This window comes from Bos indicus x Bos taurus, chromosome 3, assembly GCF_003369695.1.
Source record: "Bos indicus x Bos taurus breed Angus x Brahman F1 hybrid chromosome 3, Bos_hybrid_MaternalHap_v2.0, whole genome shotgun sequence".
Classification (NCBI taxonomy): Eukaryota; Metazoa; Chordata; class Mammalia; order Artiodactyla; family Bovidae; genus Bos; species Bos indicus x Bos taurus.
Genome location: NC_040078.1, coordinates 11,756,857 through 11,776,537, shown reverse-complemented (window position 1 = coordinate 11,776,537; position 19,681 = coordinate 11,756,857). Strand labels below are relative to the sequence as shown.

The 19,681-nt window shown below is 39.2% G+C and overlaps 1 pseudogene; it reads left to right on the top strand.

The window, feature by feature from the left end:
* Positions 1 to 3,963: 3,963 nt before the first annotated feature.
* On the top strand, positions 3,964 to 7,033 carry LOC113882816 (annotated as a pseudogene).
* Positions 7,034 to 19,681: the final 12,648 nt, after the last annotated feature.

Below are 19,681 nucleotides of genomic sequence, written 5' to 3'. Positions count from 1 at the left end.
TGAAGTCGCTCAGTCGTGTCCGACTCTTAGCGACCCCATGGACTGCAGCCTACCAGGTTCCTCCATCCATGGGATTTTCCAGGCAAGAATACTGGAGTGGGATGCCATTGCCTTCTCCAAAACAAATATTTAAGAGACTTTAAATAGTTATAAACAGCATGAATGAGGGAGATCAGCATTTCAAGCAGAGAGCAGCATATGATAAAGCAAGCATGGAACATTCAGGGAAGACCAATAAGAAGAGAATCTTGTATAAATAACTCCAGAATATTCTATTCACTTGACTTCCCACATATTATTACTAGTTTCTTTTTATTTGTTGACCTAAAACAAATAGATGACCAGGTATATCCCCAGACAAGATGGGTTTATTCAGGAAGAACAAAGAATTGCAGTTTGGCATCTGCAATCATGGTCAGCCATGTGAAATTCTGAGAACCCCCACTTTGGGTTTCCTGACTTTATTTAATTGAGGTTTTTGTTTATTAATTTTTACTTCATTAATAAGAGATTTACAGCAGGATCCTTTGTGTAAACATCATACTTATTAGCATGTACTTTAGTCCAAAAAAAAAAAACAAAAAACAAAAAACCCTAAAGTTTCTCATTTCATCAAGTAAGGTTTTTTGCTGTTGTTCAGTTGCTAAGTCAGGTCTGACTTTGGGACCAATGGGCTACAGCACACCAGGCTTCCTGTCCTTCATTATTTCCCAGAGTTTACTCAAACTCATGACTATTGAGTTGGTGATGCTACTTAACCATCTCATCCTCTGTCACCCTTTCTCCTTTTGCCTTCAATCTTTCCCAGCATCAGGGTCTTTCCCAGTGAATCAGCCCTTTGCATCAGGTGGCCAAAGTCTTAGAGCTTCAACTTCAGCATCAGTCCATCAAATGAATATTCAGGGTTGATTTCCTTTAGGATTGACTGGTTTTGATCTCCTTGCTGTCCAAAGGACTCTCAGAAGTCTTTTCTAGCACCACAATTTGAAAGCACCAGTTCTTTGGTGCTCAACCTTCTGTATGGTCCAACTCTCACACCTGTACATGATTACTGGAAAATCCATAGCTTTGACTCTATGGACCTTGGTCAGCAAAGTGATGTCTTTGTTTTCTAATATGCTGTCTAGTTTTGTTTTAACTTTCCTTTCAAGGAGCAAGCATCTTTTAATTTCATGACTGCATTCACCATCCACAGTGATTTTGGAGCCCAAGAAGGTAAAATCTGTCACCACTTCTACTTTTTTCTCTTCTATTTGCCATGAAGTGGAAGGAAAGTTATGACCAACCTAGATAGCATATCCAAAAGCAGAGACATTACTTTGCCAACAAAGGTTCGTCTAGTCAAGGCTATGGTTTTTCCTGTGGTCATGTATGGATGTGAGAGTTGGACTGTGAAGAGGGCTGAGTGTCGAAGAATTGATGCTTTTGAATTGTGGTGTTGGAGAAGACTCTTGAGAGTCCCTTGGACTGCAGGGAGATCCTTCCGGTCCATTCTGAAGGAGATCAACCCTGGGATTTCTTTGGAAGGAATGATGCTCAAGCTGAAACTCCAGTACTTTGGCCACCTCATGCGAAGAGTTGACTCCTTGGAAAAGACTCTGATGCTGGGAGGGATTGGGGGCAGGAGGAGAAGGGGACGACAGAGGATGAGATGTCTGGATGGCATCACTGACTCGATGGACATGAGTCTCAGTGAACTCTGGAAGTTGGTGATGGACAGGGAGGCCTGGTGTTCTGCGATTCATGGGGTCGCAAAGAGTCGGACACGACTGAGCAACTGATCTGATCTGATCTGATTGGGCCAGATGCCATGATTTTAGTTCTTGAATGTTGAGTTGTAAGCCAGCTTTTTCACTCTCCTCTTTCACCTTCCTCAAAAGGCTCTTTAGTTCCTCTTCATTTTCTGATATTAAGGTGGTGACATTTGCATATCTGAGGTTGTTGATATTTCTCCCAGAAATCTTGATTCCAGCTTGTGATTCATCTAGCCTGACATTTTGCATGAGGTACTCTTCATATAAGTTAAATAAACTGGGGAACAATATATAGTCTATGGTACTCCTTTCCTAATTTTGAACCAGTCAGCTGTTCCATGTAAGGTTCTCACTGTTGGCCCACATATAAGTGGACCTTAAGAAGGATTACTATAAAGCTAGTGGAGGTGATGGAATTCCAGCTGAGTTATTAACTAAAAGAAGATGCTGTTAAAGTGCTGCACTCAATATGTCAGTAAATTTGAAAAGTCAGCAGTGGCCATAAGTCTGGAAAGGATGTTTTCATTACAGTCTCAAAGAAGGGCAGTTGAAAGAATGTTCAAACCTTGATTCAATATCTAACTTAATTGCAGTTTCGGCCTTCATCGGAAATGTAATCATAATCAACCATTTTGTAATTTTGAATGGGCACCGATGAGATAATCTTCCAGGTAGGCCCTCTCCACCTTCCAGAGGCAGAAGAGGCAATCTACATGATAAAATTCTTGCCATTCCCTTCCCCTCAAAAATATGTCCTGCCTTAAAATAACCCTTTCTTTTCTTTTTTTTTTTTTTTTTTTTTTTTGCCTTGGGGGAGTTTTTATTTTTTATTTTTTTATTTTTTTTTTTTTTTTATTCTTCCAATTTTATTTTATTTTTAAACTTTACATAATTGTATTAGTTTTGCCAAATATCAAAATGAATCCGCCACAGTCCAGGTTCGATGCATGATGCTGGATGCTTGGGGCTGGTGCACTGGGACGGCCCAGAGGGATGGTATGGGGAGGGAGGAGGGAGGAGGGTTCGGGATGGGGAACACATGTATACCTTTCTTTTCTTTTGAAAATTGCTCCTCTGCAAAACCTTTCTTCCTATAAAAACCCTCCATTTTATACTGTTCCTCTGTGTACCCTTCCAGCTGCTAGAAAGAATGCTGCCCAATTCATGAATCATCTAATAAAGTCCATTAGATCTTCAAATTTACTCAGTGAAAACAATTTTTTAAACAGGCTATAGATCAAATACCTCAAGGCAACCTCTGAAGACAAGATCTTGTTGGGTAAACAAAACTGTTAAGGGCCACCATTTTGGCAAATATTTCAAGGAGGCTTTTTTTTTTTTTTTTCTTTGTTGTTGTTTGTTTAGAGTTTATACTTTATAATAAGTCTCAGCACACCAAGATTTACAATTCTTGTTTTAGATGTTTTTTCTTCCAAGGAATTTAATACATCCTTGAATAAAGTGATTGTATTTTCAGCCACTACATAACACAATTTACAGGTGTAATAGACGTTTGGTTTAGGCAGATGCTAAGGGATTCTTTGGTGAGTGAATATATGTCAATATAGGTCAAATATGTTTCAATATTCCTGTGGTCTTTGTGATGGCTACTGGCTATTCCCTACGAATAATGAAGAATATGTATCAGTTTATACTGTTTCTCAGAGAACTCATAGGGGATTCTGAGAAAGCTAATAAAGGAACCAAGACAAGTCAGAGATATGAATGAGGTGGTGGGGTGAAGGTGAGAAAGAGGAAGAGAATATTTGAGGAAATATTCAGAAAAGCAAGAGAAAGACTGACGGAAAAAGCAGGCGCGTGAGAATATTAGATATGATGCTAAGAAGATGTTTAGCTTCATTCTTTTATTGTATGAATGAGAAAAGAAGCCTTACACATACATTGACTTTCCAACAAGATTTGGTCCATAGCAGTTAAATTATAGAAAGGTGAGCAGAATGGATGTTGGTGACAAGGAGAGAAACTGGAATCCAGAGAGGAGTATCAGAACTGGAAGGGAAATGAATATCTGAGTATGTGGTCCAGGGCTTAGGGAAGGAGCAAGCTTTCTTTTTTCAGTCAGTGACTAAAGGAAAGGTTTGTCTGTTGGCAGGAAGAGGAAGTCAGAATAGAGGTGTTTTGGGGTAGGTTTGTTTAGAACAGAAATCAAAGACCTACTTTTCTGTGAGAAAGGACATCTGCAAATGAGATGCTGTTTCTGCAACTTTCATTGTTCCTTACTCTCCTCCCAGGTGGTGACAATGAAGAGGGTAAGAGCTCTTTTCCAGGAAGGTGTGTGTGTGTGTGTGTGTGTGTGTGTGTGTGTGTGTGTGTATGCTCGCGTGCATGCATGTGTGCCTGTGTAATGGTTTCCCCAAGCTGGAGACTGAGAGTTATCAGCCCAGTTCCATTCTAAGTATCCCTGACTCCAGGTCTCTGTGCTCTCTTGAAGGCTGCATATAACTAACTCTTGGGACCCTGGGGCAGCCAAATGTCCACTGAGATATCGATGGCTTGCCTTTTCTATTATATACCAAGTTTCCCCTCTTTGGTACCTTTCTTTCTCCATTCTCTCTCCTTCCCAATGTCCCTTCTCATTCTCTTTGTTCTTTCCCCACAGGCTTCCCGGAGCCAATCTCCTTCTAATACATTTGGATTTTATGACTTTACAACCATCCCTGGGTACAAAATCTGGGCTTAGCTTAGTTGGGTGACTTGCAGACTCATGGCTGGAAAAGCAGCTCTCACACAGTCATTTACCTTTGGCCTTGGTCCAAGGGCCACTTTAATAATGAGGAGTTAATGGAACTGCAAAGTGTATCTCACAGGAGATTCACTATAGTTTTGCAGGTATTTCACAACAATGTCAATAAATGGCAACTTGAATGTAAGTTCCATTCCCTCAATGGGGATTGGGGATACAGTGCCAGGTGTGTGTGTGTGTGTATCTCTGAGTTTCTTATTTCTCTAATATACATCCTCCAATCAATTTCCACTCAATTCTGAACCTTACCTCTCCCTACCATGGAACAGCAGTTGGTCAAGGGGTGTAATCCAGATCCTGTCTTCCCATAATGTTCAAGACTTCTGCTCCTTACTTATACATTTCCCTCTCATTGACTGCAGGCTTGTGGTTTATTATATTCCAACAGTGGGAAAGCCCCTTTCATTCGACTCTGACTAGGTATCTTCAGTTTCCTCACTCTATGATGGACTCCTTAAAATGTGACTTTCCTCCCCATTCAATCTCTTCAGCCATCTCTGTTTACACACTCAATATAACCTATTGCATTCCACTCACTCTTGATTATTATACTCCCCATTGTCTCACACTAAGTCCTTCCTTATTATATTATTATTTATTATCCACATCCTTTATATTGTCTTCTTCAAACACTTCTCCTCATGCCATTCATCTCTTTCTCAATCTCTAACTACCACCAATTTCCTTTTCTTTGAACTTTTATCAAGCCAATCTTGCTTCATTTCCTCAAATCTTTTAAACTTCTTCTTTTTGCTTCCATCATCTTTTGATTCACTCTTTCCTTTTAATGTCTTCTTTTCTCTGATTGGTAACTCCTCTTCCCTAGATCCCTTTGAAATACAGATAACAGAAGGCTGTGAGTTGCATGCTGGTAAAGCCTCAATAGACTTTGTGTAGTTTGCTTATCAAGGATCAGAACTGCTGAGCTTCCAGACAAGTTACGTTGGTCAGCAGACTATTCAGCTTTTACGGACACACCCGGGAAATACATAAGCTGCTGAGTCACGTCTGCCCATGTTCCCTCTTGGGTTGTCTTGAGGTAGGAAAGGCATATCTCCAGAGATGAAGTCAGTCCTGCACCCTCTCTCCACAATTTTTTTGTGCTAAAATCACACCTTCTCATCTTCCTAACAAGGAGTCAAGTGGGGGAGGAGATAATGGGTGACGACTGCTAACGGTCGGAAAAAAGTATGTTCATCTAAAGTGACATGAAGCTCTGAACCTCTGAGTCTGGACTAGAGTTCTCATCTGACTATTTCCTCTGTCTTATGCAGTAAGACAAGAGGCCTGGCTCTCCCTTGGCCCCATCCTGGCCCTGGCCATCTGTTGCTGGTTTGTCATGCCTCTGGCTTCTACCCAAAGCCCCTTTGGGTGATGTGGATTTGGGGTGAGCAGGAGCAATAGGGCACTCAGAAAAGTGATGTCTTGGCTAAAACTGATGGGACGTGGTATCTTCGGGTTTCCTTGGATGTGGAAGCCAGTGAGGAATCTGGCCTCTGTTGTCAGGTGAGGCATAGCAGTCTAGGAGTCCAGGACATCATCCTCTACTGGAGACCTGCTGGGATGGGAATAGGTGGTCCTCAAGCAGAGCAGGAGAGCTAGATGAAAAATTGGGGGATTCTGGGCTTCCCTGGTGGCTCAGAGGTTAAAGCGTCTGCCTCCAATGCCGGGAAACCTGGGTTTGATCCCTGGGTTGGGAAGACCCCCTGGAGCAGGAAATGGCAACCTACTTCAGTATTCTTGCCTGAAGAATCCCATGGACGGAGGAGCTTGGTAGGCTACAGTCCACGGGGTCACAAAGAGTCTGACATGACTGAGTGACTTCACTTTCCCTTTCACAGGGACTCCAGACCCAAAAGGAATAAAAATAAGAAATACGGGAGTTGAAAATGAGAGCCCCATAGATATAGGAAGGAGGTTAGATGGAGTCATCACTGATGAGGGATAGGAGAGGAAATAGGGAAGAAGGAGGTTGTTGAGGCAGATACTATGCAGTAAAACAGTGGGTCGGTTTGAGAGGACACCCTTGTGTGCACATCCATCTGCAGACCGTCACTGCTATGTGGGTTGGATCATTTTGGCAGTGATTGTGCCCTGGTACTCCTAACAGGTCTTGCATTTTGGCTTAGGAAGCACTGGTGAGTTTTTTGTCCATTTTTCCTACCCTTTCCCTCAGTCTCCACTTGCTTGCTCATCTTTTTTTTTCTCTCTTTTCTCAGTTTTCCTCCTCCCAGCCCCTTTCTTCTTATCTATCAGCCCCTTCCTTCTCACCTCCATCCCATGTAGAATGACTTCCATCTCTATGCTCATCAGGACACACTGTGAACCCCCAAGCACACTTCTCCCTTTGGAAAGAGATCCCAGCAGCTCAAGAGCTCAGGACACATGTAGACATAGGACAGTGATGATGACCTTTCCACTCTCCTTGTATACCTGTTTTGGTTATTTATTTCTACCTAATGATCGATATAAGCTAAATGTAATTTTGCAGAATTATTTTTCTATCCTGTGTTAAAAGGCTTTAAAATTCATAATTTAAATTCTGAATGGAATTAAGCCCAAGGGCCCTTCATGTATTTAGATGTGAATAGACCATCAGGCTTATTTCAGATGTCACTTCCTGAAGAAGACCTTCCCTGATCCACAGCGGGAGCTGTCTCTGCCTCATCTAAAGTGCTATCACAATTTAACTGGATTTTGCTAAATCTTCTCCTCATTTTAGACCTTTTGTTGTGGCTATTTCAGTTCCTTTTCCCTTTTAATTTTTAAGCTTTTTGAGAGCAACATCCACGTCTTTTTACTATTTGTATCCCTGTCACATTGTCTTACCTGCATGCACTATTGCTCTCAGTAAAAGTCTGTGTTGAATTTGCACCAAATTTATAGTCTTCTAAAACTCTTTTCCTTTAGGCCATCTTTGTTGTATTGAGGCATCTGATGCTTGTCTGGTTAGAAGTCTCACTTTGGCAAGAAATTTTGCACTTTCCTAGTTATTTAGTGATTTCTTTGAGTTGAAACAGATGCAATTTTCCATTGACCACTCTTTTTAAAAAACTTTTTGTTTTACTGAAGTATAGTTGATTTCCAATTTTGTGTGAATTTCTGCTCTAAAGCAGTGTGAATCAGTTCTTTTATATATATATATATATATATATATATGAATATATAAAAGAATATGATAAGGAATATATTTCATATTACATATATTTTATTTATTTATAATATATTAATATATTAAATATTATATATTAATATATATTTCGTTTGTGTGTGTGTGTTTTTATTTTTTAACTTTACAATATTGTATTGGTTTTGCCATACATCAACATGAATCCACCACAGGTATACACGTGTTCCCCATCCTGACTCCTCCTCCCTCCTCCCTCCCCATACCATCCCTCTGGGTCGTCCAAGTGCACCAGCCCCAAGCATCCACTATCATGCATTGAACCTGGACTGGCGACTCGCTTCATACATGATATTATGCATGTTTCAATACCATTCTCCCAAACAATCCCTCTCTCTCCCTCTCCCACAGAGTCCAAAAGACTGTTCTATACATCAGTGTCTCTTTTGCTGTCTCATATACAGGGTTATTGTTATCATCTTTCTAAATTCCATATATATGCGTTAGTATACTGTATTGGCAGAGAAGGCAATGGCACCCCACTCCAGTACTCTTGCCTGGAAAATCCCATGGACAGAGGAGCCTGGTAGGCTGCAGTCAATGGGGTCGCTAAGAGTCAGACACGACTGAGCAACTACACTTTCACTTTCATGCATCGGAGGAGGTAATGGCAACCCACTCCAGTGTTCTTGCCTGGAGAATCCCAGGGATGGGGGAGCCTGGTGGGCTGCCATCTATGGGGTCCCACAAAGTCAGACACGACTGAAGCAACTTAGCAGCAGCAGCAGCAGCAGCATACTGTATTCGTGTTTTTCTTTCTGGCTTACTTCACTCTCTATAATAGGCTCCAGTTTCATTCACCTCATTAGGACTGATTCAAATGTATTCTATTTAATGGATGAGTACAGTGGAAGTGAGAAATAGATTTAAGGGCCTAGATCTGATAGATAGAGTGCCTGATGAACTACGGAATGAGGTTCATGACATTGTACAGGAGACAGGGACCAAGACCATCCCCGTGGAAAAGAAATGCAAAAAAGCAAAATGGCTGTCTGGGGAGGCCTTACAAATAGCTGTGAAAAGAAGAGAAGTGAAAAGCAAAGAAGAAAAGGAAAGATATAAACATCTGAATGCAGAGTTCCAAAGAATAGCAAGAAGAGATAAGAAAGCCTTCTTCAGCGGTCAATGCAAAGAAATAGAGGAAAACAACAGAATGGGAACGACTAGAGATCTCTTCAAGAAAATCAGAGATACCAAGGGAACATTTCATGCAAAGATGGGCTCGATAAAGGACAGAAATGGAATGGACCTAACAGAAGCAGAAGATATTAAGAAGAGGTGGCAAGAATACAGAAGAACTGTACAAAAAAAGCTCTTCATGACCCAGATAATCATGATGGTGTGATCACTCACCTAGAGCCAGACATCCTGGAATGTGAAGTCAAGTGGGCCTTAGAAAGCATCACTACGAACAAAGCTAGTGGAGGTGATAGAATTCCAGTTGAGCTATTCCAAATCCTGAAAGATGATGCTGTGAAAGTTCTGCACTCAATATGCCAGCAAATTTGGAAAACTCACCAGTGGCCACAGCACTGGAAAAGTCAGTTTTCATTCCAATCCCAAAGAAAGGCAATGCCAAAGAATGCTCAGACTACCACACAATTGCACTCATCTCACACGCTCGTAAAGTAATGCTCAAAATTCTCCAAGCCAGGCTTCAGCAATATGTGAACCGTGAACTTCCTGATGTTCAAGCTGGTTTGAGAAAAGGCAGAGGAACCAGAGATCAAATTGTCAACATCCGCTGGATCATGGAAAAAGCAAGAGAGTTCCAGAAAAACATCTATTTCTGCTTTATTGACTATGCCAGAGCCTTTGGCTGTGTGGATCACAAGAAACTGTGGAAAATTCTGAAAGACATGGGAATACCAGACCATCTGATCTGCCTCTTGAGAAATTTGTATGCAGGTCAGGAAGCAACAGTTAGAACTGGACATGGAACAACAGACTGGTTCCAAATAGGAAAAGGAGTACATCAAGGCTCTATATTGTCACCCTGTTTATTTAACTTCTATGCAGAGTACATCATGAGAAACGCTGGACTGGAAGAAACATAAGCTGGAATCAAGCTTGCTGGGAGAAATCTCAATAACCTCAGATATGGAGATGACACCACCCTTATGGCAGAAAGTGAAGAGGAACTAAAAAACCTCTTGATGAAAGTGAAAGAGGAGAGTGAAAAAATTAGCTTAAAGCTCAACATTCAGAAAACGAAGATCATGGCATCCAGTCCCATCACTTCATGGGAAATAGATGGGGAAATAGTGGAAACAGTGTCAGACTTTATTTTTTTCTGGGCTCCAAAATCACTGCAGATGGTGACTGCAGCCATCAAATTAAAAGACACTTACTTCTCGGAAGGAAAGTTATGACCAACCTAGATAGCATATTCAAAAGCAGAGACATTACTTTGCCAACAAAGGTTCATCTAGTCAAGGCTATGCTTTTTCCTGTGGTCATGTATGGATGTGAGAGTTGGACTGTGAAGAAGGCTTAGCGCCAAAGAATTGATGATTTTGAACCGTGGTGTTGGAGAAGACTCTTAAGAGTCCCTTGGACTGCAAGGAGATCCAACCAGTCCATTCTGAAGGAGAGTAGTCCTGGGATTTCTTTGGAAGGAATGATGCTAAAGCTGAAACTGCAGTACTTTGGCCACCTCATGCAAAGTGTTGACTCCTTGGAAGTCTCTGATGCTGGGAGGGATTGGGGGCAAGAGGAGAAGGGGACGACAGAGGATGAGATGGCTGGATGACATCACTGACTCGATGGACGTGAGTCTGAGTGAAATCCGGGAGTTGGTGATGGACAGGGAAGCCTGGCGTGCTGCGATTCATGGGGTCGCAAAGAGTCGGACACGACTGAGTTACTGATCTGATCTGATCTGATTCTTTAACATTGATTTCTTAACCTCTTGTCTTTTTTTTTTAATATGTGTTTTCACCTTGTTAAATTCTTAAACTGTCTTGTTAACTATGACATCTGGGTCAATCCTCCTCCTGGACTCTTCTCATGTATGTCTAACAAACCACCAATCAGGGATCAAAGTGCTCGTCCTGCTGCTGTGTGAGTGACTTGGAAAGGCTCCTTGTTCCTCGTTGTGTTCTTTAATTAAATGGAGACAAAAATTCATACTCTCAGGGTTTTCATCAGGATGAAAAGACAATCTAACACCAGCGTTGAATAAATGTGAAATGCCATTATTATAACAGTTAAATAATCAAAATACAAGATACTTTCCTTGGATTTACTCCTAAAAAATGTTTGTTCATTTGTTCATTCATTGATCACATATTCAGCTGTTAATATTTTTACGTTAAACATATTCAAAGTGTTTTTAAAATATGAGAATCAACTGGGTCTCTAGGTATTTAAAACACAATGAGTAATTTCTTCCTCCAAACTTATATCTGTTTTGATGTCTATATTTAATTACCCAGAGTCAAACTTCAGAATGCTTTAAAAAAATTAATTTATTTGGTTATGCTGGGTCCTGCAACATATTATGGTGTGGGGTATAAAGCTTGTAACAACTACAGTATGCCAGATCTTTTATTAATTGCAGCATGTGGAATCTAGTTCCCTGACCAGGGATCAAACCTGGGCCCCCTGCATTGGGAGCATGGAGGCTTAGCGACTGGACCACCAGGGATGTCCCTCAGAAATCTCTGTAGACTTTGTTTTCCAATTTTTCTGTTAACCAACTTACTATCTATAAAATCTCTGAAAATTATTTCTCCTTTGCACTATTAGTGGGCTTTATTATCCTTGGCATAGGATGAATATAGAACCTTCCTCTTTCTTGTTATACATTCTTGTCAATTTCCTAAACGAATACTCTGTCTCAGCCATGGTGGGCTCCTGCTGAGGGAATAGAAGTTTCTGCTACAGAGAATCTCCCCAAGGAAGGGTCAAGATCCTAACATAAAATGGGAGGCAGAATAACATATTAAAAAGCTCATACATCATGACCAAGTGGGCTTTATTCCAGGAATGCAAGGATTCTTCAATATTTGCAAATCAATCAATGTGATACACCATATTAACAAAATGAAAGACAAAAACCATATGATTGCAGAGAAAGCCTTTGACAAAATTAAACACTCATTTATGATAAAACCTCTCCAGAAAGGAACATACCTCAACATAATAAAAGACATATACAACAAACCTACAGCAAACATTATCCTCAATGCTGAAAATTGAAAGTATTTGCTCTAAAATTAGGAATAAGACAAGGGTGCCCAGTCTCACCACTATTACTCAACATAGTTTTGGAAGTCCTAGCCACAGCAGTCAGAGAAGAAAAAGAAATAAAAGGAATCCAGATTGGAAAAAAGTAAAACTCTCACTGTTTGCAGATGACATGATCCTATACATAGAAAACCCTAATGATACCACCAGAAAATTACTGGAGCTAATCAATGAATATAGTAAAATTGCAGAATATAAAATTAATACACAGAAATCCCTTGCATTCCTATACAGTAATAATAAAAAAACAGAAGGAGAAAGTAAGGAAAAAGCCCCATTCACCATTGCAATGAAAAGAGTAAAATACTTAGGAATAAATTTACCTAAAGAAACAAAGAACCTATATGTAGAAAACTATAAGACACTGATGAAAGAAATCAAAGATGACACAAATAGATGGAGAAATATACCCTGTTCATGGATTGGAAGAATCAATATAGTGAAAATGAGTATACTACCCAAAGCAATCTATAGATTCAATGCAATCCTTATCAAGCTGCCAATGGTATTTTTCACAGAAATAGAACAAATAATTTCACAATTTGTATGGAAACACAAGAAACCTCAAATAACCAAAGCAATCTTGAGAAAGAAGAATGGGACTGGAGGAATCAACCTTCCTAGCTTCAGATTATACTACAAAGCTCAGTCATCAAGACAGTATGGTACTGGCACAAAGACAGAAACATAGATCAATGGAACAAAATAGAAAACCTAGAGATAAGTCCATGAACCTATGGACACTTTATCTTTGACAAAGGAGGCAAAAATATGCAAAGGAGAAAAGACAGTCTCTTTAACAAATGATGCTGGGAAAACTGGTCAACCACATGTAAAAGAATGAAACTAAAAAACTATTTAACACCACACACAAAAATAAACTCAAAATGGATTAAAGAAATGTAAGTTTAATTAGGTCCCATTTGTTTATTTTTGCTTTTATTTCCAATATTCTGGGAGGTGGGTCATAGAGGATCCTGCTGTGATGTATGTTGGAGAGTGTTTTGCCTATGTTCTCCTCTAGTTTTATAGTTTCTGGTCTTACGTTGAGATCTTTAATCCATTTTGAGTTTATTTTTGTGTATGGTGTTAGAAAGTGTTCTAGTTTCATTCTTTTACAAGTGGTTGACCAGTTTTCCCAGCACCACTTTCTAAAGAGATTGTCTTTAATCCATTGTATATTCTTGCCTCCTTTGTCAAAGATAAGGTGTCCATATGTGCGTGGATTTATCTCTGGGCTTTCTATTTTGTTCCATTGATCAATATTTCTGTCTTTGTGCCAGTACCATACTGTCTTGATAACTGTGGCTTTGTAATAGAGCCTGAAGTCAGGTAGGTTGATTCCTCCAGTTCCATTCTTCTTTCTCAAGATAGCTTTGGCTATTTGAGTTTTTTTGTATTTCCATACAAATTGTGAAATTATTTGTTTTAGCTCTGTGAAGAATACCGTTGGTAGCTTGATAGGGATTGCATTGAATCTATTGATTGCTTTGGGTAGTATACTCATTTTCACTATATTGATTCTTCCAATCCATGAACATGGTATATTTTTCCATCTATTAGTGTCCTCTTTGATTTCTTTCACCAGTGTTTTATAGTTTTCTATATATAGGTCTTTAGTTTCTTTAGTTAGATATATTCCTAAGTATTTTATTCTGCACAACAAAGGAAACTATTAGCAAGGTGAAAAGGCAGGCTTCAGAATGGGAGAAAATAATAGCAAATGAAGCAACAGACAAACAACTAATCTCAAAAATATACAAGCAACTCCTACAGCTCAACTCCAGAAAAATAAATGACCCAATCAAAAAATGGGCCAAAGAACTAAATAGACATTTCTCCAAAGAAGACATACAGATGGCTAACAAACACATGAAAACATGCTCAACATCACTCATTATCAGAGAAATGCAAATCAAAACCACTATGAGGTACCATTTCATGCCAGTCAGAATGGCTGCAATCCATAAGTCTACAAGCAATAAATGCTGGAGAGGGTGTGGAGAAAAGGGAACCCTCTTACACTGTTGGTGGGAATGCAAACTAGTACAGCCACTATGGAGAACAGTGTGGAGATTCCTTAAGAAACTGGAAATAGAACTGCCTTATGATCCAGCAATCCCACTGCTGGGCATACACACTGAGGAAACCAGAAGGGAAAGAGACACATGTACCCTAATGTTCATCGCAGCACTGTTTATAATAGCCAGGACATGGAAGCAACCTAGATGCCCATCAGCAGATGAATGGATAAGAAAGCTGTGGTACATATACACAATGGAGTATTACTCAGCCATTAAAAAGAATACATTTGAATCAGTTCTAATGAGGTAGATGAAACTGGAGCCTATTATACAGAGTGAAGTAAGCCAGAAAGAAAAACACCAATACAGTATACTAACGCATATATATGGAATTTAGAAAGATGGTAACAATAACCCTGTGTAAGAGACAGCAAAAGAGACACTGATGTATAGATCGGTCTTATGGACTCTGTGGGAGAGGGAGAGGGTGGGGAGATTTGGGAGAATAGCATTGAAACATGTATAATATCATGTATGAAACGTGTCTCCAGTTCAGGTTCGATGCACGATACTGGATGCTTGGGGCTGGTGCACTGGGACGACCCAGAGGGAGGATATGGGGAGGGAGGAGGGAGGAGGGTTCAGGATGGGGAACACAGGTATACCTGTGGCGGATTCATTTCGATATTTGGCAAAACTCAATATTGTAAAGTTTAAAAATAAAATTTAAAAAAAAGAAAGAAAGAAATGTAAGACCAGAAGCTATAAAACTCTTTGAGGAAAACATAGGGAGAACACTCCCTGACATAAATCACATCAAGATCCTCTATGACCCACCTCCCAGAATAATGGAAAACAAAACAAAACAAAACATATGGGACCTAATTAAACTTAAAAGTTTTTGTACAATGAAGGAAACTATAAGCAAGCTGAAATGCAGCCTTCAGAGTGGAAGAAGATAATAGCAAACAAAACAACTGACAAAGAATTAATCTCCAAAATATACAAGCAATTCATGTAGCTCAATACCAGAAAAATGAACAGCCCAATCAAAAAGTGGGCAAAAGAATTAAATAGACATTTCTCTAAAGAAGACATAGGGATAGCTAATAAGCACATTAAAAGATCACTCTTTATTCAGTTCAGTTCAGTTGCTCAGTCGTGTCTGACTCTGCGACCCCATGAACTGCAGCACACGAAGCCTCCCTGTCCATCACCAACTCCCAGAGTCCATCCAAACCCATGTCCATTGTGTCAGTGATGCCATCCAACCATCTCATCCTCTGTTGTTCCCTTCTCCTCCTGCCCCTTTCCCAGCATCAGGGTCTTTTCAAATGAGTCAGCTCTCTGTATCAGGTGGCCAAAGTATTGGAGTTTCAGCTTCAGCATCAGTCCTTCCAATGAACAACCAGGAAACTGATCTTTAGGATGGATTGGTTGGATCTCCTTGTAGTCCAAGGGACTCTCAAGAGTCTTCTCCAACACCACAGTTCAAAAGCTGTGGTGCTTTTGAACTGTGGTGTTCAAATTCTTTGGTGTTCAGCTTTCTTTACAGTCCAACTCTCACATCCATACATGGCTGCTGGAAAAACAATAGCCTTGACTAGACAGACCTTTGTTGGCAAAGTAATGCCTCTGCTTTTTAATATGCTGTCTAGGTTGGTCATAACTTTCCTTCCAAGGAGATAGCATCTTTTAATTTCATGGCTGCAATCACCATCTGCAGTGATTTACTAGGGAAGGGCAAATCAAAACCACAATATAGTATCATCTCACGCCAGTCAGAATGGCCATGATCAAAATGTCTCACCCTGGAGGAGGAAATGGCAACCCATTCCAGTATCATCTCATGACAGTCAGAATGGCTGCCATCAAAAAGTTTACAAACAAATGCTGGGGAGGGTGTGGAGAAAAGGGAACCCTTTTACACTGTTGGTGGGAATGTAAACTGGTATAGTCACTATGGAGAACAGTGTGGAGATTCCTTAAAAAACTGGAAATATGACTGCCATGTGACCTAGAAATCCTACTGCTGAGCATGCATACTGAGGAAACCAGAAATGAAAGAGACACATGTACCCCAGTGTTCACTGCAGAACTGTTTACAATAGCTAGGATATGGAAGCAACCTAGATGTCTATCAGCAGATGAGTGATAAGGAAATTGTGGTACATATACACAATGGAATATTACTCAGTTATAAAAAGGAATGCATTTGAGTCAGTTCTAATGAGGTGGATGAAGAGCCTATTATACAGAATGAAGTGAGTCAGAAAGAGAAATAAAAATACTGTATATTAATGCATATATATGGAATTTAGAAAGACGATAATGATAATCCTTTATGTAAGGCACCAAAAGAGTCACCAATGTAAAGAACAGACTTTTGGAATCTGTGGGAGAAGGTAAAGGTGGGACAATTTGAGAGAATAGCACTGAAACATGTATATTGACATATGTAAAATAGATGAGTGGTGCAAGTTCGGTGCACGAAGCAGGGCACTCAAAAGCCAGTGCTCTGGGACAACTCGGAGGGATGGGGTGGTGGGGGGGAGGTGGTAAGGTGGTCCAGGATGGGGGGACCCATGTGCTCCTGTGGCTGATTTATGTTGGTGTATGGCAAAAACCATTACAATATTGTAAAGTGCCTATCTTCCAATAAAATAAATAAATTAATTTAAAAAGTGTGAGGCAGGTTTGTAATTACACTGGGAAGAAAATAGAAGTTGAAAAACCTGGGATTTCACAGTTGGGAAGAGTTGGCTGTATTGTCCAACTTAGTAGGCAGACCACAGAAGTGAGTAAGTGAAGGATGACAAATGGGCTCCACTGTGAAAACATGTAAAATTCTGAATTATTGTGGCCCACCCACCTAAGTTCTATCTCCTAATTACTTGATAGAAAAGTAACTTGAACAAGTTGGAAGGTGAGATGTTAAAGTGTAAAACTGTGTTGAATAGTAAAAGTGTATATTAGTATTTTATTAATTAGAGTTTAATTTTGTTCTAAATTTTTTATTGGCATGTATAAGATTCTTTATTTTTTTAAAAGGAAATCCAGATATGTAACCAGATGGCTGTAGTCAGCTTTGTAAATGAGAGAAGATGTAACACATCATTGCATCATCACATTTATAAATATTTATGCTTATTATTTACAACATTTAATTATGTATTCTTTAGTTATTGATTATTTTAATTGTTTGTGGTGAATTAAAAACCTTTTTCATATTCACACATGTGAGGAAGGTTAACTGATCAAGTTGACAGCAAACTGCAAGTTTATAGGAAATATATTAGTGCTGCAAAGAAGGATTAAATAGAATTTGTGAGTGCAAGGATTTACAATTCTGGGAAACAGGAAAGCTAATTTTTTCTTAAAAGATCCCTGGCCAAAGCTGCACACAAAAATATGTTTCATCATAGGCAGGAGTAACAGATTAGGAGGAATTTGAGCAAAAATGAAGGAAAAGCCAATGTATATCATGTTTCTAGGAAATTAGTATTAGCCATTCTTGCTTTGAAATCCACTTTCTGTATGACTCTAGTTTGGTATCTAGAAAACTTCTTTGGTCAATCTGATAATTGTTGTGGTCTATAAGTTTCAGAAGTGATTCATTTATGCTTTGTTCAGTTTTCTGTGGTGATTCATACATTCAGTGCCTCAGTGTTAATATGGAACTTAAGAGATTGACCATCTTCACTCATACCTTTCTACTTTCTGCTTTTCTGGATTTTTAAATGGTGGTCACTAAGGATTCGTTTTTGCAGTCTTATTACCATGCATTGTTTGTGCATAGGTGGGCACACATCTTTTTCTACATGAAAAAAAAATTCATGTAGAAGTTCATACATGATTTTAAAGTGATACATATAGAAGGATTAACAGATTTAAAGTTATTCATTTGTAAATAAGACAGACCCAAAGCATATAAGCTAAGGTTTTAATTGAGGAAGTTACAGCAACACAATCAATAAAAATGTAACCATAGAAAAGTGGAAAAAAACAGAAAAACAAAAAATTGATAAAGGTGGCACAACACTTTAAGGAGTGTTCTTAAGGAACATTCCTTGAGAAAATTAATAAAAATATTAAAACCTCTCTCAGAGCTAATGAAAAGAGTAATACGTTTTGGAAGAGTAGACATATTACTGCATAATATAGAAGTTAAAATAAGAAAATGCTGTGTATAATTTATATCAACATTTGTTATAGATAAAATTTTATTTTTAAAAACTCCAAGTAAAGGGAGAAAATATGAACATATAAGTAACTGGTAAGGAAAATAAACAAGTAGTTAAAGTTTTTACTAGTTGTGCAGGTTCGAAATCCAGACTATAGGGGATGGCAGGTAATTGTACTTCATGCACATTGTTCTAGGTAGAGAAAAAGATGGAAAACGATTGCAACTGATTTTAGGAGGCAATATTTTCATTATATCAAAGGCAGCAAGATTTTTTCCAGGAAAAAAAAAAAAAAAAACAAATATTAAACTAGTAGCTAATAGCAAATCTCGTTTATGCACATTTATTTAGAAACTATCTCTATATAGTCTCAAATAAAATACTTGCAAACAGAAACCAGCACCATATGAAGTGGCATTTATCCAGAGAATGGAAAAATTGTTTACCAATAAAAAATCACTTGATAGAATCCCTTTCTTTAAAAGATTAAGGAAATATAACCATATCATCATCTCCAAAATTATAGAAAAAACATTTGATACCTTTAAATGTCCATTCTGATAAAACATTACTAACTCAGAACAAAAGGAAACTTCCACTGTACTGTCAAATGTAGATATTAATACACATAGCCTACATGAGGTAAATTCAATTGTGAATGTTTAAAAGCATTCCATTGAAAATCAAATACAAGTTGTCTGCCTGCTTTAATCTTCACCATTCAATAGAATACTAAGAGTCCTAGTTAATCCAGCAAGGTAAGGAAAATAAGGAGGGATTAAAAGAGAAATTAAACAAAAAAGTATTATTTCTTCTGGTTCAAGATGATGGAGTAGATGAACATGTACTCATCTCCTCCTACAAGAGCACCAAAATCACAACTAGCTGTTGAACAACCAAAGACAAAGAAGAAGCCACAGTAAGATGGTAGAATGGGCACAATCACAATAAAATCAAATCCCATATCCAATGGGTGGGTGGCCCACAAACTGGAGAACAATAATACCAAAGAAGTTCTACCACTGTTGTGAAGGTTCAGATCCCCATGTCAGGCTTCCCAGCCTGAGGACTCAATAAAGGGACTGGGAATCCCCAGGGAATCTGATCTTGAAGCACAACAGAATTTGATTATAAGACTTCCATAGGACTGTGGGAAACAGACTTCAGGCTTGGAGGGCACAAACAAAACCTTGTGTGCACCAAGTCTCAGGGGAAAGAAGCAGTGACTCCACAGGAAACTGGAGCAAAACTACCTGCTAGTATTTGAGGGCTTCCTGTAGAATTGTGGATTAGCAGGGGCACACTACAGATACAGGGGAACTGGCAGCAGCTGTCTGGGAAGGTCTCCTTTGGCATAAACACTCTTGGAGGTCACCATTAACCTGACCATAGAGCCTGTAGACTGAGGGCTCAGTAACCTCAGGGGGGGAAAAAAATCAGGGAAGGGGTGCAACTGCACTCATCAGCAGATAAATGAATTAAAGCTTTACTGAGCAAGACCCTGCCCATAAGAGCAA